This window comes from Rhinichthys klamathensis, unplaced genomic scaffold (assembly GCF_029890125.1).
Source record: "Rhinichthys klamathensis goyatoka isolate OS25496 unplaced genomic scaffold, OSU_Roscu_1.1 h1tg000032l_1, whole genome shotgun sequence".
NCBI classification, from domain to species: Eukaryota; Metazoa; Chordata; class Actinopteri; order Cypriniformes; family Leuciscidae; genus Rhinichthys; species Rhinichthys klamathensis.
Genome location: NW_026606581.1, coordinates 1,692,871 through 1,712,728, shown reverse-complemented (window position 1 = coordinate 1,712,728; position 19,858 = coordinate 1,692,871).

The following is a 19,858-nucleotide window of genomic DNA, read 5'->3' as shown; positions in this document are numbered from 1 at the left end:
TGTAGCGGCAAGAAAACATATTTGTTGTCTAACATAGAGTAACATCCGTGAATGTCACTCACAAACATTACTAGGCAACCAGTAGTGGGAACGCCCTCAAGCGCAGCCACTGGCGACCTGCAGCGACAAAGTCGCTTGTAGTGTGAACGGGGCTTAAGGATTTCGACACAGAGGAAGACTTGCATTTTTGTGCCCAGCCATATTTATTTGAACCCGAATACACGGACGCACCAGATACACGTCAGCAGCGTCTTACGTCAGCAGCGTCACTGCGGACTCGTGAACGCGGATCGACAACAGAACCGGAAGAGAATACAATGCTGAATAAAGTCGTAGTTTTTGTTATTTTTGGACCAAAATGTATTTTCGATGCTTCAAAACATTCTAACTAACCCACTGATGTCACATGGACTACTTTGATGATGTCTTTATTTCCTTTCTGGACAAGGACAGTATACCGTGTATACATTTTCAATGGAGGGACAGAAAGCTCTCGGACTAAATCTAAAATATCTTAAACTGTGTTCCGAAGATGAACGGAGGTCTTACGGGCTTGGAACGACATGAGGGTGAGTCATTAATGACATAATTTTCATTTTTGGGTGAACTAACCCTTTAATGGCCTGTGCTGATACTGATTAGAGATCAGAGTAGCAGGTGGATGATATGATGTTAATATTTAGCACACACACACACACACACACACACACACACACACACACACACACACACACACACACACACACACACACACACACACACACACACACACACACACACACACACACACACACACACACACACATTTGACTATATTTAAAATTTTAATTTATTCCCATAACATTACTCTAGTCTTCAGTGTCACATGATCCTTCAGAAATCATTCTAATATGCTGATTTAGAGCTCAAGAAACATTTCTTATCATTATCAATGTTTAAGAGTTTATTAACATTTGTGTACTTAACAACATTTTTGTGGAAATCATGATCCATTTTTAGAAGACTTTGATGAATAGAAACATCAAAAGAACGACATTTATTTAATATAAAAAAGTATATTAAAAAAGTATAAGTAAAAGTATTGTAACACATGAAGTTTTGTGTTTTAATGTATTTTATAAACAGTTCTGGCCTCCAGTAGAGTGCGTTTCTCTTTCAACTGAGCAAACTGTAGTGGAGCTGGAGTCGAGTATAACGCTTCACTCGAACATGTGGCTCCAGACTGACTTCTGTTTGCTGCTGGGCAGTGGCAACATGCAAAACTTGATGCTTTGGCTTTGTTTGGAACTATTTTCATTGACAGAGAAGGAAAATATCAAAGGGATATATAGTTCACCCAAAAATAAAAAATAAATCATCATGTTGTTCCAAACCTGTATAAGTTTCTTTCTTCTGTTAAACACAAAAGAAGATCATTTAAAAAAAAAAAAAGATAATCAAATGATGGTAGATAAATATAGCCTATACCAACCATGAATAGCATTAGTTTAATGTAGCCTATCATATCTTTGGTTAAAATTGTTTATGGCAGGATATAAATATACTTTATAATGCATTATACATACAATCTTTATAGAAAGTGTTGTGAAAAGCCGAGAAACGTAAAATAAATCTAGCATGATACAAAGGCATAACACATAAAGTGTGCTCAATGTACTGTGTATCTTACATGGGTGATAGTGCCTTTTACTGTCTAAACAAGGACAGCTAATATTTATTTGCAGGGTGGGGTGACTTTAAATGTTTACTCTTCTCTCACGGTCTGGTTATAAATGTTGAGCTTCAGCCATTATGTCCTCTAAAACTAATGCAGATTATTAGTATTGTGTCCATAAACCATAATTGCTTTCAAATTCTATCTAACAGAAACAAGCCCAGTCAATGACATCACCCAGATAACTCAACTACATGGATCATCTGGTATTAAACAAAAAGAAAAAACTATCTCTGATTTACATTTCTCTCTGATTACCCGTTGCAATCGTGATTGACAGGTTGTCCAGCCTTCAACATGTCATCAGAGAACAGAAGAGATGTCACTGCAAGAGGAAGGGGAAGTTATTTTGATTAAAGATTATGACGGCACTTGAATAAAAAATTAAAATTAAATTAAAAAAAAAAAAAAGATGTGCATGGATAAATCACTGTCCATTTTTATTTCATGATGACTTTAATTGTTTGATCAAAATCATTGCTAGCATCCCTACTACATTTTACACCCTTGCTAGATCTCCATTGCGACAACTTGCTCATGCTGTGATCCTGATACACTTCTGTAGGCTCTGTTTCATTCACACACTATATCTAAACCTTTGTTCTTTTGTATCACTAAAATCTGTTTGATCATGTTGGACTTAGAATAGTTATGAATAGTTAGAAATAGTATGTATTGAATATTTGCTATTAAATATATTTTTAAATAATATTCTTAAAATATCACTTTAAAGTAAATAATCCAATCTGTAGTTTGTATAAGCAATAAATATTTTCTAGTGCGTCTTGATCTTTTGTATTTAACTCTTTCCTAGAGCAAATATGGTTTTAATCAAGTTACGTTTTGTTTCTATAGCTCTTTTTGTATTATTCTAAAAAATATTTATTTTGCTTTGACTTTATTTTAAAGTAAATGCTCTGACCTTCTTCAAGATCCATAAAATAAAGGTTGCTCTTTTCCTGCACTCTGGCACCCTCTGGTGAAATGTTTAAAAAACACACTTAAATGAACTCGAAACTAATGGTATTTTTTTCTTTTCTTTTTTTTCTCTACGAATAATCTATTGCAACCCTCAGAGATGGGCATAAATACATGGAAATGTATTTAAAATAAAAATACCCAACTCTAAATATAAAGATCTCAACTGAAAGTATTTCCATTTAAAATTATTATTAACTAGCCTACTTATCATCCATGCTAAATATACTGCAATAAATGGTCATGTTTATTACAGGTGTCCTCTAGCAGAAAGGACACAGTTAGCATAGGCACAGATGATAATGCTTATCGTGGATAGTATTTTTTTTTATTTAATTTTTATCCTAAACACATTTTCATATTTCAAGTATTTTGTCTCTCTCTGACACTTACAAAGCACAAAGAGGATCACGTGTCCACTGCACTACTGCCACCATCAACTTCCAGTGGTCAATTTGAAAGGCAGAGCAACATATTGCTTTTTTATCTGACAACTTCAGAGACTAGGCTACATTATTATTATTTGACACCTATTTGTTAAAGTTGTCTTTTGTGTCTTCGACAGGCAATCCAAACTGCATGAAATCATTAGGCCGATTATGTGAACTACGCATGGATTGCCAGGGAAAATAATCCGATTACGACGTTGAGCTGCTCGGCTGAAAAAAGCAGCATGGAAAGCACAAAACTTCTACAGTCAGAGTCTAAGAAGAGAGTATAAGAAGATCATGGATCAGAGACGTGCTACATAGAGACAGTAATACTGCAACAGTTGGGATCAACAACTCATTGTTGCATGATTACATGGAATTTTAATATAACTGGCATAATATAGAGAACAAAGCCACTGCACCTTTTACCTCGTCACGTATTTAGCTCGTTGTGCCCTACCTTTGGAAGCATCTAGATGTCTTTTTGAGTATATGTCTATCATTGCATGCCGTGAATCGTGATGTTGACAATTTTTTCTTGGCAAAATTGGTTAGGGAATATTTGTGAACAATATTTCAAATGGATTGAGGTGTGGGATTTGACTGGGCCTCTAGTCTATAGGGCCTTTTGGATTTGAAGCCACACCACAGTGACTTCAGCTCTGTGTGGCTGGTCTGCTGGAAGATGAATTGTTTTCCACGTGCATGTGCTCTTGGGACTGCAGCGTTTCCTGCAGGTTTTTCTGCATCCATCAATTTTTCCTTCTATCTCAATGAATTTTCCAGTCCCTGTTGTAAACAAGCATCTCCAAACACAATGCAGCATCACCCTGTTTCAAATCAGCCTGTTCTCACGTAAATGCGTCTCTATAGCACGCATTTGTGTATTATCGTGCAATTTATACGCGAAAATGAGTTTTCGCGTGCATTTGATACGCAGTTCATTTGCGTGTAATACACAAGCACCCCACACCACTAATTCTACCCAAACGTATAATACACACGCACCCCACCCCACCCCACTACTAAACCTACCCTAACCAACCCATGCGTATCCTATGCACGTAAAAACTCATTTTCGCGTATAAATTACTCAATAAACACACTGCGTGCTATAGAGACGCATTTAGTGTGATGGGGTTGTTCAAATATGACTCTACCAGAGATGTGATGAGCTTTATCAACAAGGGTTTATATCCTTTCCATGCATGTCCGATTTATGAATAGTGCATGCTATTCTTCAATTTCTGTAGATGGATTCCTATTTTTAAATCTGCGTTAAATAGCCCTTTTCTGACATTTTCTTACATACTTTTATGGATTTTGTTTCATAATTGTTCTTGTAGTGTGCTTTGGAACTGCTTGGAATATTCATATTCATGCTTTGTGACAAACCCATCCATCCATCCATTTATCAATCCATCAATCCATCCATCATTTGTTTGTTTGTTCGTCCGTCCGTCCGTACGTCCGTCCGTCCGTCCATCCATCCTTATAATTTGTTTGTTTGTGTTTTGTTCGTCCGTCCATCCATCCATCCATCATCCATCCCTACTTAATTTGTTTGTTTTTCATCCATCTATCCTTAATTTGTGTTTGTTTGTTCATCCATCCATCCATCCATCCATCCTTAATTTGTTTGTTTGTTCTTCCATTCATCCATCCATCCATCCTTAATTTGTTTGTTTGTTCGTCCATCCATCCATCCATCCATCCATCCTTTGTTTGTTTGTTTGCTTATCTGTCCGTCCATCCATCCATCCATCCTTAATTTGTTTGTTTGCTCGTCCGTCCATCCATCCATTCATCCATCCATCTTTTTTTGTTTGTCCATTCATCCATCCATCCATTCTTAATTTGTTGGTCCATCCATCCATCCATCCATCCATCCATAATTTGTGTTTGTTCATCCATCCATCCATCCATTCATCCATCCATCCATCCATCCATCTATCCATTATTTGTTTGTTTGTTCGTCCATTCATCCATCCATCTTTTTTGTCCATCCATTCATCCACTGCCTTTGGGTTAAATACATATGCATTTTCTTTTTTTATTTCTATAGTCATTTTAATTCATTTTTGTCATTGCCTCAATTGAAACGTTATGCTCTATATGACTGAATTAGACCTCACATGGTAAAAAAAAAAGAAAAAAAAAAAAGTAATAATGCACAGGATGGTTATATTGCCAACAACCAGTGTTCACTGAGGGAGTATGCACTTCAAAGCATCATGTTTTCAACTGGGAAATCTTGTGCAAAGCATTAAATCAAATAAACTAAATTACTCCAGCCCACATTTTCTCTAATTTACAGTTTTTTGCCTTGATAGATGAATCCTTAATTGAAGACAAATTAAATATAACTCTAAAACAACTTAATCTCTCTAAAGTAGCTCATGCATTGAAAGTCTTGCGATTGCAGCGGGAATTAACTCTCACTGCAATCGGCTTGTAATAATGATACTTTAGCTTGAGGGAAAATTCTTACTGTCTTTGGATGCCATTCTAAAGCAATCTCACTTTAATCAAAACGACCCAACTGCCTATTCAATTACCATTAATCCGAATCAATAAAATTATATTTCGAACCTTATCCCATGTTGCATTTGTCCACAGAGAAAAAATAACATTGTACTTACACAAAAATATTTCTTCATTCTGATATAATCTGCTGACGCTAAAACCTTTGTAACAACTCAACAAGGGGAGCGCAATGGTAAAGACTGTAGCATTTGCTTCTATAGGCTGAAGTATCACGCTGTAAATTTTCATGAGCTCTCATCTTTTGCTTTCCAGTCTCTTTTTCATTATGTCTCAGTCTTTTTTTTCCCCCATGTGAGGATGAATGGATGTTAAATTTCATTAAGCAGAAAATGTGGTCAGTGCTTTCTCTATCAAAAACGGGTCCTCTGGATTTAACAGCCTAGAAAGGTCTGACTCATTATACATGTGAGCAGTTTAGCCCCGCGGCCTGCCCTACAGGACAGCTCTCAGCAGATCACTGAACAGTGGCAAACAATGTCTTTATTGATCCTGCAGACTTTGCCATCTAATTTCCTTCAACATTTTATATGGTTTAGAACACATGAGATGAGAACTTTATAGATCCGCTTCATAGAAAAGTCATCGGGCCAATAAATTGTGCTGATAAAGCAGTAAATGCATAATGCATTTGTTTACTCAAGTAAGAAGACAGTATGTTTGACATTTTGTTGGTATAGATTAGCACTACAATACGCAGTATTGTAACATTAAATTGCACATTTTTTCCCCCTTCTTGCATGCTCTTGACTGACCTTTTCTAGGCATGTACAATTATCAATAAAACGAGGGAAAGGCTAGCGTGACCTCATGGTGATACCTTCCATCTTTATGTTCATTCTGTCATTCGGTTTTACGTGAAAAAGCTTCCAGGGCCCTCAACAGCTGCTCAGCTTCCTCCGGTTAAGGAGGAAGGTAATGGGTAGTTGATGTGGCGGGTCTGTTAATTAAGACTAAATTTGATTTAGGCTATAACTAGGCCCACAGATCAGGTCGGATCTGTTTAAAGGACACTGTTTAATGAATACACTTGGGAAGATAGTCACATGGCAATAGATTATTTTAACCAAACAGAAGCAATACTGCAGTTGTTGCCTTAAATGTACAGGTACGGTTTGCAGATTTATACGTAAAATATATATCTTATACATACAATTGTAAAATGTATATAATTAATAATTGCATTGGATGCATCGTGCATCAATTTGTTCTCCAAGTGAGAGGTTTTTATGGTTCAAATCAAATAAATTCAAACTGCAGTCTATTGTGTAGACTGTTGATATGTTACAAACTTGATACTGGTGTCAAAAAAGATACATAAATGTATGATACATACATGAGGGAAAATGTATTCTCGGTCAGCGCCACCAATCGTGCAGGCGTGAATTAGCTGAAGGCAATCAAACGTTTCGCGTTCAGTTGAAAGCTTCGTTCGTCGACGATTCGCTTAGCTTTATCGCGTCTTGCAAGTCAAGATCAAGTCAAAATGTCAAGGGCAAACAATTCATCTATGTCTTCCTTTCAAATCCTACACATTTGGGAAATGCTTTTATCCAAACCATATTACATTGAATTCAAGATACATTCTATCGGTTATCTGGGAATCAATCCCATGACCTTGGTGTTGCTAATGCCTTGCTCTACTACTACAGGGATAAACTTGTTGCTGCGAATCTTGCACTGACCTTAGATGTCCCTTCTATTCTCCAAAGTCTTTCGACCTCCCCTCAGTATTTTCTCAGAATTTGCTAACAGTTTTCTCCATAGACCTACTGGGTGTAGTTATCCTGCCCCAAACTGACATCTCACAAACCTTTCAATCTTTTTTTCTTTTTAACCCTTGACTAAATGTTTCTAAATGAAACCGGATAATTCTAATGTGATGGACAATGCTGTAAAAATAACCATAATTAGAGATGATGCCACTGTGGAAACAACTGGCAAAAGAATTATGATCATCTACGGCATCTATCGTTCTGGCACATCTGTTGCCATAAATCTGGTATTCAAATTGAATTTGCGATGCATGTGATCTGAGAAATGAATTGGACCATCTTTTGCCATTTACCAAATGCCATCTGTACCGTTCAAAATCGCCAACCATCAGAGGTGTAAATTTTCCCTCAGAGAAAAAGTAAATCACTTTTCTATCATCCCTCTAGAAAAGAATTTTTTTTTGCTTGGAATTACATCCAAAATTTCTTGCAAGGAAATATCCGCTCATTTCCAAGCCTGTCATTTATGAATCCCGTCTGAATCTGTTTCCCTGTCTGTATCTGCATCTCTGCTCATGCATTCATTTTTATATGACCTATTCCTCTAACTATAAAACTGGGTGATTGTTTTAATCCTCCTGTTGTATATGACAATTTTACCATGAGCTAATAAAATACAAATTCCGTTTGCAGAAACGCTGACAGATTCCCCTTTAGGACAAATGTGCACAGCATGCTGTAAAAATCCATGATAATTATCTTGCGATATTAGGTTTAGCACTGGAGGACACTCCGGGAAGCTCGTACTGTTTGCTGTTCTAATTTCAGGGCTGTGCTTCTTTGTAGTCTTCAGGGAGCACATACAGTACTTATGGCGACTGGAATGAATACGCATGAGATAGCAGACAAAGTGGAGTGAGTTTAGCTTGTGATGGGCTAAAACAAACATTTCAATCGAAACCAATTTATTAGAATGAACAATTTCCTCCAATGAATTACTGGAACTACCAATAGCATCCTCACTGAAACATCTTTTCTCACTGTTGACTGAAAGGAAGTTGCAGGGACTTGAGGAAATATAAGGAAACTGAAAGGAAGGAGAGCAAACTTAAAGCGTAACTTCTCAGATTTTCAGCCCGCTTTGTATTGTTACAGTGTCGATAGTATATGTAAATGAACAACGTTTACTTGCATGCTCTCCATGTTACCAGCTTTTATCCACTGACGAGAAAGCGAAAGGACGCTAAAATCACATAAAAAACTGATGGAACTTAAAAAATCTGAGGAAAGCTGAAGGGGCACAGGGGAGGTAAGGGACATTAGGAAGCTGTGGAGATGTAATGAAGCTGAAACAACATAAGGAAGTTGAGGGGACACGGGGAAGCTGAGCTGACGTAATGAAGCTGAAAGGACATTAGGAACCTGAAGATTCTTGAGGAAGTTAAAGGTGAACTAAGTAACTTTTTTACCTTAACCGAACAGCTTTGGAGTCATTGTAATGTTTATATTACTAATTTCGTGTTGAATGGTGGTCGTCTCGCACCCCCCTGGTGCCTGTGAGCCGCAAAACCACCCTTGCAACTTTGGGCCGGCGGGGCCGCCGCCCTCAGTGTTAGGAAGTATCGTGTGATATCAGGTCTCGCGAGGTAACGAATTGCTTTACGGCAAAAAACAGATCTGATAAAATTCTGATAAAATGAGCATCAAACAGAAATAACCCGGCGCCGTATACATGTGGTAGGGCGTGCGCAGCTCTTAAAGGGGCCATACCTTATTTCCACTCGTTACAGCGTCCATCCTACTGAACAGGTACCGGTGTACAGGGGGAGGGGATCCGGCCGTGAGTGCGAGCCATCTCTGCGTGAGTGCTATTCACGACAGTACAAGTACTCCACAGCGACTGTAAGGGTCGCTGTTTGACAAAAACGGAATTCCTACTTAGTGCTGCTTTAAGAGGACATTAAGAAGCTAAAATGACATGAGGAAACTAAGGGGACATTCTGTTATAGTTGGTGCATCACTGTTTCTACTGTAGAGACTTAAGGAAGCTGAGCAGACAAGAAAGCTATATGGGTGCGTAACATGAATATTCTCTGTACAGTATTCTGAATACAGTAAGGAAGCAAAAAGGACATAAGCATGAAAAGGGGACATTTGGAAACTGAAAAGACATAATAAAGTTGAGAAGACTTAAGGAAGATAAGCAGACAAACTGCAATGATGTAAGTGTAACCCCTCTGGTCCTACATGACCCGCTCTGAGCGGGACTCAAACTGGCGTCTCTGGCATGGGAGGCGGGTGCTAACAAGGATGCTAAAGACCACAGTCTCTAGTGCGCATCTTGGGATCAGAGGAGTGAGGTTTACCCGCACAGCTCTCACTATCTGCCCTCCGTTACACTCACCCCCCTAAACCTCACTCCCATCCGGGTCATGGCACCAATATAACCCCTCAAGTCCTACTCACCTCACCCTGAACGGGACTCGAACCCGCGTCTCCGGCATGGGAGGCGCACACGTTACCAAATCGCTAGTGCGCCTCTTGGGATCAGGGAGGTGATGTTTACCTGCACAGCTCTCACTAGCTGGCCTCCGTTACATACGGAGCATAATCAGACATAAAAAACCTGAAAAGACACTGAGACAACAAAAGGCAACTACCCAGACATGAGGAAGCTGAGGGGTTAAGGGAAACTAAGGAAACATTTATTTATTTTTTTTGAATATCAAAAAAATATTGTAAGCAATCACCTAACACATTAGCAACCTATCAGATGGTGAATTGCAAGCACCCATGATGTTAGTATCACAGCAGGTTTTGCATGGACAAAAACAGTCTATTTTATGATTCAGGAAAAGTATTAGATATTTTAAATGTATTCCTGTGTAAAATGTTGAAGTACAGGATGTTGTCGCTATCAGTACAGTACAGTAATATGGAAGAGCATATTGTGGCTAAACTTAACCTCACACAGAGCATGAGAGACAGAGTGAGCCTTCAAAAACAATAGAGCATTACCTCTCCCCTATAATTGCATTCCTCTTCTAAGGTCACCTGAGGCTATCAGCTACTGGGTGGAATGTGCATTATAGGAAAAACCTTTTAAACTATTAATGTGGGTCTCTGGCAATACAGATAGATAGAAACAACTTTCAGCAGTGAGAAATCATGCCCACTAGAAACCACAATATTTTCCTGAACCCTGCTATAGAGTTAGAAGTCGGGTGAAAGAAATATCCAGTTTTTTCAGCCGTATGAGACTGTAATGGCAGTGTGGAAAATATGTAATTTGCCTCAGGTCCCATGTGAACCCAGCACCTCTGCTGTGGGAATAACCGGTGCCATTCTTGTGAAATGTGAAGACAGAGAATGTCAGAAACTCATTTCAGTCTCTAACTTCCTATTTTTAACAGAACAGTAACGACCTGGAGTCTGGTTGACGGGCAGCATTGGTGGAAAAATTGGACAAATAAAAAAAACTGTAATTGCTAGTACTTGGCAGGAGAGATCAAAGTTGTGGATCCAAAAAGCCTTTAACGGATGTGAAGTAAAAATCTGGTGGTCAAGTTCCAGATAATTCACAGTCTGAAATGTAACTGGACATGTGCTCTTCTCAGTTCCAGTATAATGGAATGTGATAGGCAGTGCAGGACCTTTAGCTAAAATTGATTTTCTTTGAGCACTTCTAATATTGCCATCAGTCCTGAAGAGGGCAGAAGAGGCTTCATTTGAAGATGTGCACATATACTGCCATGATGCAGTCTGAACCTTGAGAGACAGCATGTGGCCAAGGATGGAAAATTTAGTTTCAAGCAATTTATATTCTCAGTGGTGGCATTCAGAAAATGGCCTGGATTTCAAAACCTCAAAATTATGAAGAAAAAACTCAGTTCCACGAGGACTGATCTCGCCTCATAGCAAGAAGATCCCAGGTTTGAGCCCCATGAGGCCATTCCCATGATGCAGTCCCATGATTGAGTCCCATGATGCAGCATAGATGATTTGGATACACTAATTTGTTCCGGTGTGAGTGTGAAAGTATTTATATCTGTGTGTGTCAGCGATGATATGCAACCAAATAACTAAAAGTAATATTTCTACTTCTAAACACCTATGGATTAGTGTTCAAACAATCATGTTATTAGAAGGTCACCATGATCTTGCCAAGTGGAACATGTTTCTGGGTCAACATATTATGTTGATCCTGGAACAACATTTCTGTCCAAAATTGTAGTCCTAACCATATCCCTACCCATATGTTATCCCTAAAATAAAATCAGAGGGAAGTGATAGGTGAATAACACTGATGTGGAAGCACCTAACCCTGGTTTTAAGCCTAAACTTGACATTCTAACCTTGGAATGTTGTTCCTGGATCAACAAAGATGTTGATCCAGGAACACGTTGTATTGAGAACCATGGAACACTGATTAACGCATATACAGAGATACGTTGAGCTCTGATTCTTGGGTGATGCAGGTTCGATTCTGGAATGCTTCATGTCCTGATCCCATTTCTTTTTATTAAAAGTAATTTTTAATAAAAAAATATAAATAAACAAACTAAGCTTGATGTTGTCAACTCTTTGTCAAATGAGATTTAACAAATTAACATATTGTTGAATATATAAATTAAAATTAAAAAAAGAAGTGCGCTGTGCCACATGAACATCAGATTTATGTCAGTATTGGAGAGATTTGTACAAACATTGGGAACCTTTTTAGATCATTAATTTGCACTTTGTCTGTTTCTGCAGGGTAGCTTTTATGCTCTAATACAGCCTTTACACGTGATACATTTTATGCTACATATGACAAACATACCATTTGCCTGCCTGAAAGCTATTGTCCCTTCTAGACAATTCACCATACCAGTAAAGCTCTGACAATAGCCTAAAAAGCATTCCCAGCAGGCAGCAATAATGAGCCGGAATAGGACTGTATGTCAAAATGACATGGGGCATAAAAGTGCTCCAATCATTCATGTTTAGTTTTGAACTGAGAGTAATCAAGCACAAGCCCGTTTTGAATAGAAGGCTGTGCAGTAAAACAGAAGACAGTCTTATCTTTATGATGGAGGGTCAGTTATGCTGGTAGGGACAGCCAATGGTTTTTCTGTCTAAAGACATACTTATTTAAAAGGAACCAAAAGAAAATATGTTCTTCGTGATATGTTTCTATTGGCTGCAGTATTCCCACGACCTTACATAGGACAAGCGTTTTGGAGAATGAATGAATGGATAGATATAATTGAATATACAGTACATACAGGTAATTAACAACTTGTTTTAAAATGTATCTCCCATTTATCATGATAGCAAGATTGTTCATATTGTGAATACCAAAAGAAAAATACACTACAACCAAACAAGACTTTGAAATATACCTTGATTATTATCTGCGATGTTGTTCATTCTCATAACCTTCTACCAATCCCTGAAGGACATTTCTTGAAATGTGAAGATGCAGAAACATTTATTCTCACTTTTCTTTCACATACATTAGTCAAATATTGGCCATTTAATAAAGACGGTATACTGTGCAAGTTAAGAAAGACAGATTTTCTTAACCTTAACAGGACAGTACTCTGAAGACTGAACACATTTAGATCAGGGCTCACCAGAGGTCAAGGACCCCTCGGTGGATAAAACTTCAACATCTATAATGCACTATAGGCATGTAGCCGACCAAGGCCACTCACACCAGTCTGCTATTGATACGCTTACCAGAGTCAAATACTGCCTTAGGACCCTTTCACACCTACCTTGTTTGGTCCGGATTTTCTGACTTTTCAGTTTGATCCGAATCAAAATTACAGGTGTGAAACCTCCCCCGGACCATGGTCCGGACCAAACAGACGAAATTTGGTCAGACGAAAAGAGGTAGTCTCGGTCCGGATCAAACTGAACAAAGGTTTGGTTTGTTTCTATAGTGTGAAAGCATTTTCTGTATGGTTCGGACTTTCAGACCATTTACAGGAAGTTTCGGTGGTTGTCGCAGGATTGCTTGCGGTTTTCTCCTCCTTTCCTGCCGGCGACGATGAAATGTTCGCACAACCAGGACAATCATTTGGTGAATTTGAACTAGCCTCGAGTATAGTTGGTGCTGCAGCTAGTAATGCCGTAATAATAACAGTATAGTGCCAACGATATTCGTCTGTTCATTCATTCTTGTCAAAGTTACCCGCCGAATTGACAACACGCTGACGTCAGACGCACGTCCGTTTACAAACCAATCAATGTCAAGATGCAGCCCACATAGATAATGACGACAGGACGCAAGTATGTCATGTAAAGTTTGCTCATGTCATGCACTCGCATAATTGCAATGTGAAACCAAACCAAAACTTACTGAATGTATAAAATGTATCAAAACATGAACTTTGGTTCGGACCTTGGTGCGGACTTTCAGGTGTGAAAACGCCCTTACTTTAGCAGGAAATACTTCTTAGCAAACTTTCAGTCATAATGGTTGGACTTGTATTGTTCCCGGTGAAGGATCCAACGCATTGTAGGCTCTGACTAAAGGCTGCAAAGAATTGTAAATACGGAAAGAACATTGCAACAGTGGAAAACCTCACAAACCTCTTTGTCTGTAGTGTAAGACTGGAAAAACTGGAAGAACTGGTATAGGAACGACCACTCTGGAAATTACCATTTGAACTCACCATTTGAGACAAAAGTCTCACCAAACCTACATTTCTTTCCCTCATCCCCCACTCCTTCTCCCCCATGCGAAGATCACCAAAAACTCACCCAAGAATCTAAATGGTTTAATGTGAATGATTATCATTGAGTTTTATACATGTTTATTTGAAATGTCTCAGTGCGACTGGTACAAATGTCTCATTTCCAAATAAGTAAAACCAAAGGTAATCAGGTTTTTAAGAGTTTAGAGATAACATACACACAGAGGAGGGTGGGATGGTTAAACCCTCCTGTTCTCAAAAGGTGTGACCCCTGAATGCAAATTACCATTGTTAGCACATGTTTCCACATGAAAGAGGTTTCTGTCTATATAAAGAATTGCAGCAAAGGGTTCGGGGCCTTCTGTACTTCAGATGAGCCGGCCGGGTCTCTCAGCTTCATGTATTTCTTAAATGTCGGGTTCGTATCTCTTCTCTTTATTCCAGAGCATTTGATGTTTTGTATTGATTATCTTTGCATTGATTATGAAATTCGCATGATACATTAACCTGACATAATAAATTGTTACATTTGCCGTTCCGTCAGTTCCACCCAACAGTCCGAAGCAAAACGCCGTTGGGGTAAGAAAGCTGTTGCCATAGTGTTTTTACCATAATGCGGTTTAAAAAGAATAGACATAGTACGATACAATTTTCTGTGATAATACAATAACGTTACAATAATTGTTCTGTTAAAATCTCTCTGATCTGACTGTCCATGGGTGGTAATACAATTTTTTCTGAGCATACGATGAGCTCTGCCATGATGGATTCTAACTTCAGTTTGGATGCTGTGCTTTTCCGGTCTCCATCGGAACCCATTGTTAAAAAGGGGTAAAAAGAGCGACTGAATTAAACAGAATCTTTTTTAACATTACTAAAAATTGTAAATGAGTGCAGCAGGGCTGTTGTTGACTACCATTATCTAAAGAAATTCCTGAAAGGAATTCAACTTTGACGGGTGAGGCACTGACAAAAGACTGACAAATGGTGACACTAAAGTGATGGTTCTATAGAGCCATGTGCTTTTTAAAACCATATTCATAGGTTTAACGTTACATTATCAGCTTTGAAACTACACTAATTCAACTAAACACAGAAAGACTGGAAATGTAAAGGATAATTCCGCTATGAGTTTGGCGAGACTTCCGCGTTCAGGAAAAAGGTGGATAATCTATAGTTCTCACGAAAGCCCTGGAGTTGTCAAAAGTCATTTGCTGACAAATAAGAATATTATAAGAATATTATAAGAATATATATATTATAAGAATTTCTAAGAACTGTTCATTTACATTTACTACCGACGTTGTAACAATACATAGATGATTGAAAATCGGTACATTTACATTTTACTTGATATATTTGAACGAAGCTGCACTTTAGATTTTGTTTTGTTGAATCTTTGTTTGATTTTGTTTTGTTGAATCTTTCATTACTTTTTTTAATGAAAACTTAAGTTATTAATAATTGATTTGACTCATTTAATCATTTTAAGGTTCTTCCCAGATGTCCCCAAAAAGAGGTTTTGTCAGATTTACACAATTCTAATACTTACATAGTACTAACCTTGAACCATGGGGGAAGAGAGATATTATTTATGCAATTGTCTGAAACGTATCAGTGGAATCACTCCTTCCCCTTACAAACAGCCTATAATCCTCTACACGGTTATCCTTTACACTGAAACACCATCATATCTCCCACATTTTCCTTGAGAAGTAAATATGATGTCTCTTTACATGGCATCCATCTTTTGATTCATTTCCTCCCAGCCAGCCTGAATGCACCATAAAGACCCAGTGCAGATATCAGCACAGTAATAGAATCTATTACAGTAAAAACATTCACTCCCCCTTAAAGCCATTTTTTTATTTAACTGCACAAATCCTGACCACGAGCAAATGAGACGGAATAAAAGGAGAAACACTGCATTATGGCACAGGTCATTCTATCTAAACTAATGTGGCTGGAGGAGATAGAGACTCAAATATCAGCCATTTATCAGTGCAAACCTTCTATTTTATTCGCATACAAGGGCAATGACTCTGTTTACAATAAAACACTTTCAGCAGGAATGTTTTTGGGGCCAGAGCCATTTTTGCAATGTACAAAATCTTGGTGGATATTTCGTACATACATACATATCTGTACGAATCTCTGTACTCATCAAGTCAAAAACTTTCAAACGGACATTCATCAGCTTCTGCCAAACAGAATTTTACTCAACATTATGCCGAGACATTGAAGATTCTAAATTGCGAAATGATTTTTGGTTATGCCGTGACGACGCAATATTGATGTCGAAGAAGTGTCTCATATTTTCTGTGTGCAGAGAGTGATTTAGATCAAACTTGAGCTATATGTTTTGTCATGGTGACTGAGCATGTGACTATTGGGAGTAGTGGTCATAGTGCCACCAACTGGCAGAAAGAATAATAATAATAAAAATATATTTTTCTCATAATATACATTGTAGCATCACCTCTGTGTCTGAAATGGATAGATTAAGGATTCGGTCAGATTGCCTAGTGTGTTGTGATTTTTCTACCGCTTACAGTGCGTGTCAGAATTTCAGCTCTGGATCTTACTCAGCACTTGATACACAGTGATACGAACAGTAAAGATGGCGACGGTTTTACCGTATCAATTCGAGGTCAAATCCTCATCCTTTGGAAGTCCATGCAAATGGAATTGCTTTCGTAGTGCAGAAAACAACATCTTCTTGACATCTTCAACACGACCCAAACTCTTCCAGTCTCAGCTACAACTACAGTGTTTGAGGGCGGAGTAAAGTAGATGTTGTTCGCAGGCGGCCAATGAAGATCATATGCTGGCATTTTACAAATTTGCCACAAACCTATAGGTTCGTGCAGTAAGACTGAGTATGGGGAGGCTGCAGACCTGGAACTGGTAGATATACGGCCCAGGCAGTTTTACGCTCCTGTTGTTACTGATGCGTCCAGTAGGGGGAGGCTGTACAGCGACACGAATTGAGGTACAGGTATGTTAAATAATAAACGATTACATAAAGCTAGGCTAGGTAGATATCAATTTCTATATATCAATGGATGGGTCTATAATTTATTTCGAGAGACAAAAAGTTCTTGACGGTCAGGTTGATGTTCTGTCTGGCTCAAACTTAGCTAACCATGTGTAGGTTTAGCTGTCCCTAGTCTTCTCTACACACTTTCAAAATTAAATTTATTTTTAATTTTCTTTTGTAGCCTGTCTTTAGCTTGTATGAGATGGCCTCTTCTGGTAAGACCCTGTTTACTCCTTGCATTAAAACACCACATGGTTTCTGGGGCAACATTATAGTAGATATTGGAAATATGTGATCTTGTTTTTTTTTTAAAGTCTATGGTGTGAACACAAAAAGACACATTTATAATAGGTATATATGTATGTAAATCTCTCAAGTAAAGAGTTGAACTGCACACTCCCTCAAATATTTTGATTATTTCCAACGTCATACATGATAAAACACACATTAAAAACTTGAATGTAGATTCTGGTTTGAGTTGTTTAAATGAGGTGATCTAATTATCTAATTTATTTTATTTATTTATTTTTTATTTTACCTTTATTTAACCAGGTTGGCACATAGAGGACTCATTCTCATTAAAAACGGCGACCTGGCCAAGATAAAGCGTCAAGTTGCAGACACATAAAGTTACACATAAAGGACAAGACAATGTAATGCAGGTTACAAACAGTTATTCAGTCAAATGGAGCATCGTACAAAAGTAGGTCGAAGTACAATAGCTAGACAGTTTTCCTAATGGGACAATAATAAAAACATAGTAAATAATTGAACTGTGTGAAAAGTAAAGTGCAATATACGTTATTGACGAATAACAAGGCAGAAAAAAAAGACAATAAGTAATTACACTAATTTGCACAGAGGAGAAAATGGTAATGCTAACATAAGCAATAGTGTATCAATAGGTTAGATATCAGTCGTTTGAAAGCAGATACAAGTGTTTCAAGCCTTAAGGATTTTTGGAGTTCGTTCCAGTCATTGGCAGAAGAAAACTGAAAAGAAAGACGGCCAAAGGAAGTGCGGAAATTGGTAGTAGTTAATAAAATAAACCTGCTTGATCGCAGATTACGAGAGGGAGAAGCTACTGAAATGAGGTTTCTCAAGTAGGTAGGACCTTTGCCTAAGATAATTTTATAAATAAAATAAAACCAGTGTCTTTGTCGTCGGATGTGAAGGGAGGGCCAACCAATGAGTGTATAAAGTTTACAATGATGAGTACTAAATGGGGCATTGGTAGCAAAACGTATAGCACTGTGATATAATACATCTAGCTTTCCAAGAAGAGTGTTAGAGGCGGATTTGTATACCACATCACCAAAGTCTAAGATAGGTAGGATAGTCATATTCACAAGAGCATGTTTGGCGGGGATAGTGAAAGAGGCCCTGTTACGAAAAAGAAAATCAATCCTAGATTTTATTTTAGATTGGAGTTTGCTAATGTGGGTATGGAAGGAGAGTGAAGAGTCTAACCAGATACCTAGATATTTATAAGTGTCAACGAATTCCAATGCAAAACCATCCAGAGTGGAAATTTTTGTTGTATAGGAAGGTAAAGAGTGAGATCGGTTAAAGATCATACATTTGGTTTTACTGGAATTTAAATTTAGTTGGAGACCGCGGAATGAATGTTGTATGCTATTGAAGCTCACTTGGAGGTTGTCTAACACGATATTCATAGATGGGCCGTGGGTGTAGAGAATAGTATCATCTGCATATAGATGTATCGAAGAGTCACCTGCGGCCAGGGCCACGTCGTTAATGTAGGCCGAAAATAATATCGGGCCGAGAATTGAACCTTGTGGCACCCCCATAGAGACAGCCAATGGGCTAGATAACAAGCCCTCTGATTTAACACACTGAAATCTATCTGTGAAATAATTAGTGAACCAGGAAAGGCAGTGATTTGAGAGACCCATACTCTTTAGCCTACCAATAAGGATGGTGTGGTTGATGGAGTCGAAAGCCTTGGCCAGGTCTATAAAAACTGCTGCACAGTAATGTTTGCGGTCAATGGCAGATATGATGTCATTTGTGACTTTGAGTGTGGCCGAGGTGCACCCTCGGCCAGCTCGAAAGCCCGATTGCATATCGGAGAGACTGTGGTTTAATTCGAAATAATTAGTGATCTGTTTATTGACAAGGCATTCAAAAACCTTAGAAAGACAGGGCAGAATAGAAATCGGTCTGTAACAACTGGGGTCTAAATTATCTCCCCCTTTGAAAATAGGGATTACGGCAGCGACTTTCCAGTGTTTCGGAATATAAGAAGTATCGATTGAAAGATTAAAAATGGCAGTAATAGGTAAGGCAATAATAGGAGCAGCCAATTTTAAAAATAAGGGGTCTAAATTGTCCAGCCCAGCCGATTTGGATGGGGTGAGATTTTCCAATTGCCTCAAAACTTCGACTGTCTGGATGTGGGCAAAAGAGAAAAGTGGTAAACTAACTGGGGGCACAGTGGACAGTGGTGGGTTTATAGCTGTAACAGATGGTGCCAGATGGGAAACATGTCCTGCCCTTACAAAGTGTTTGTTAAGATTCTCTATAATGTAGTATATTTGTATTATTTCGTGATCGTGTATTAGATCGTGTATCTTTATATCTTAATATACATTTTTCTTATAGCTTACTGATCTGGACTAAAATGTAGGGTATGTGCACTTAATGTGGGTTTTATCATACTCTGTCTTTACCAAGTTCTCTTTAACTTGTATGTCATAAAGGTGTGTGTTTGCTTTAGCTATATGAAA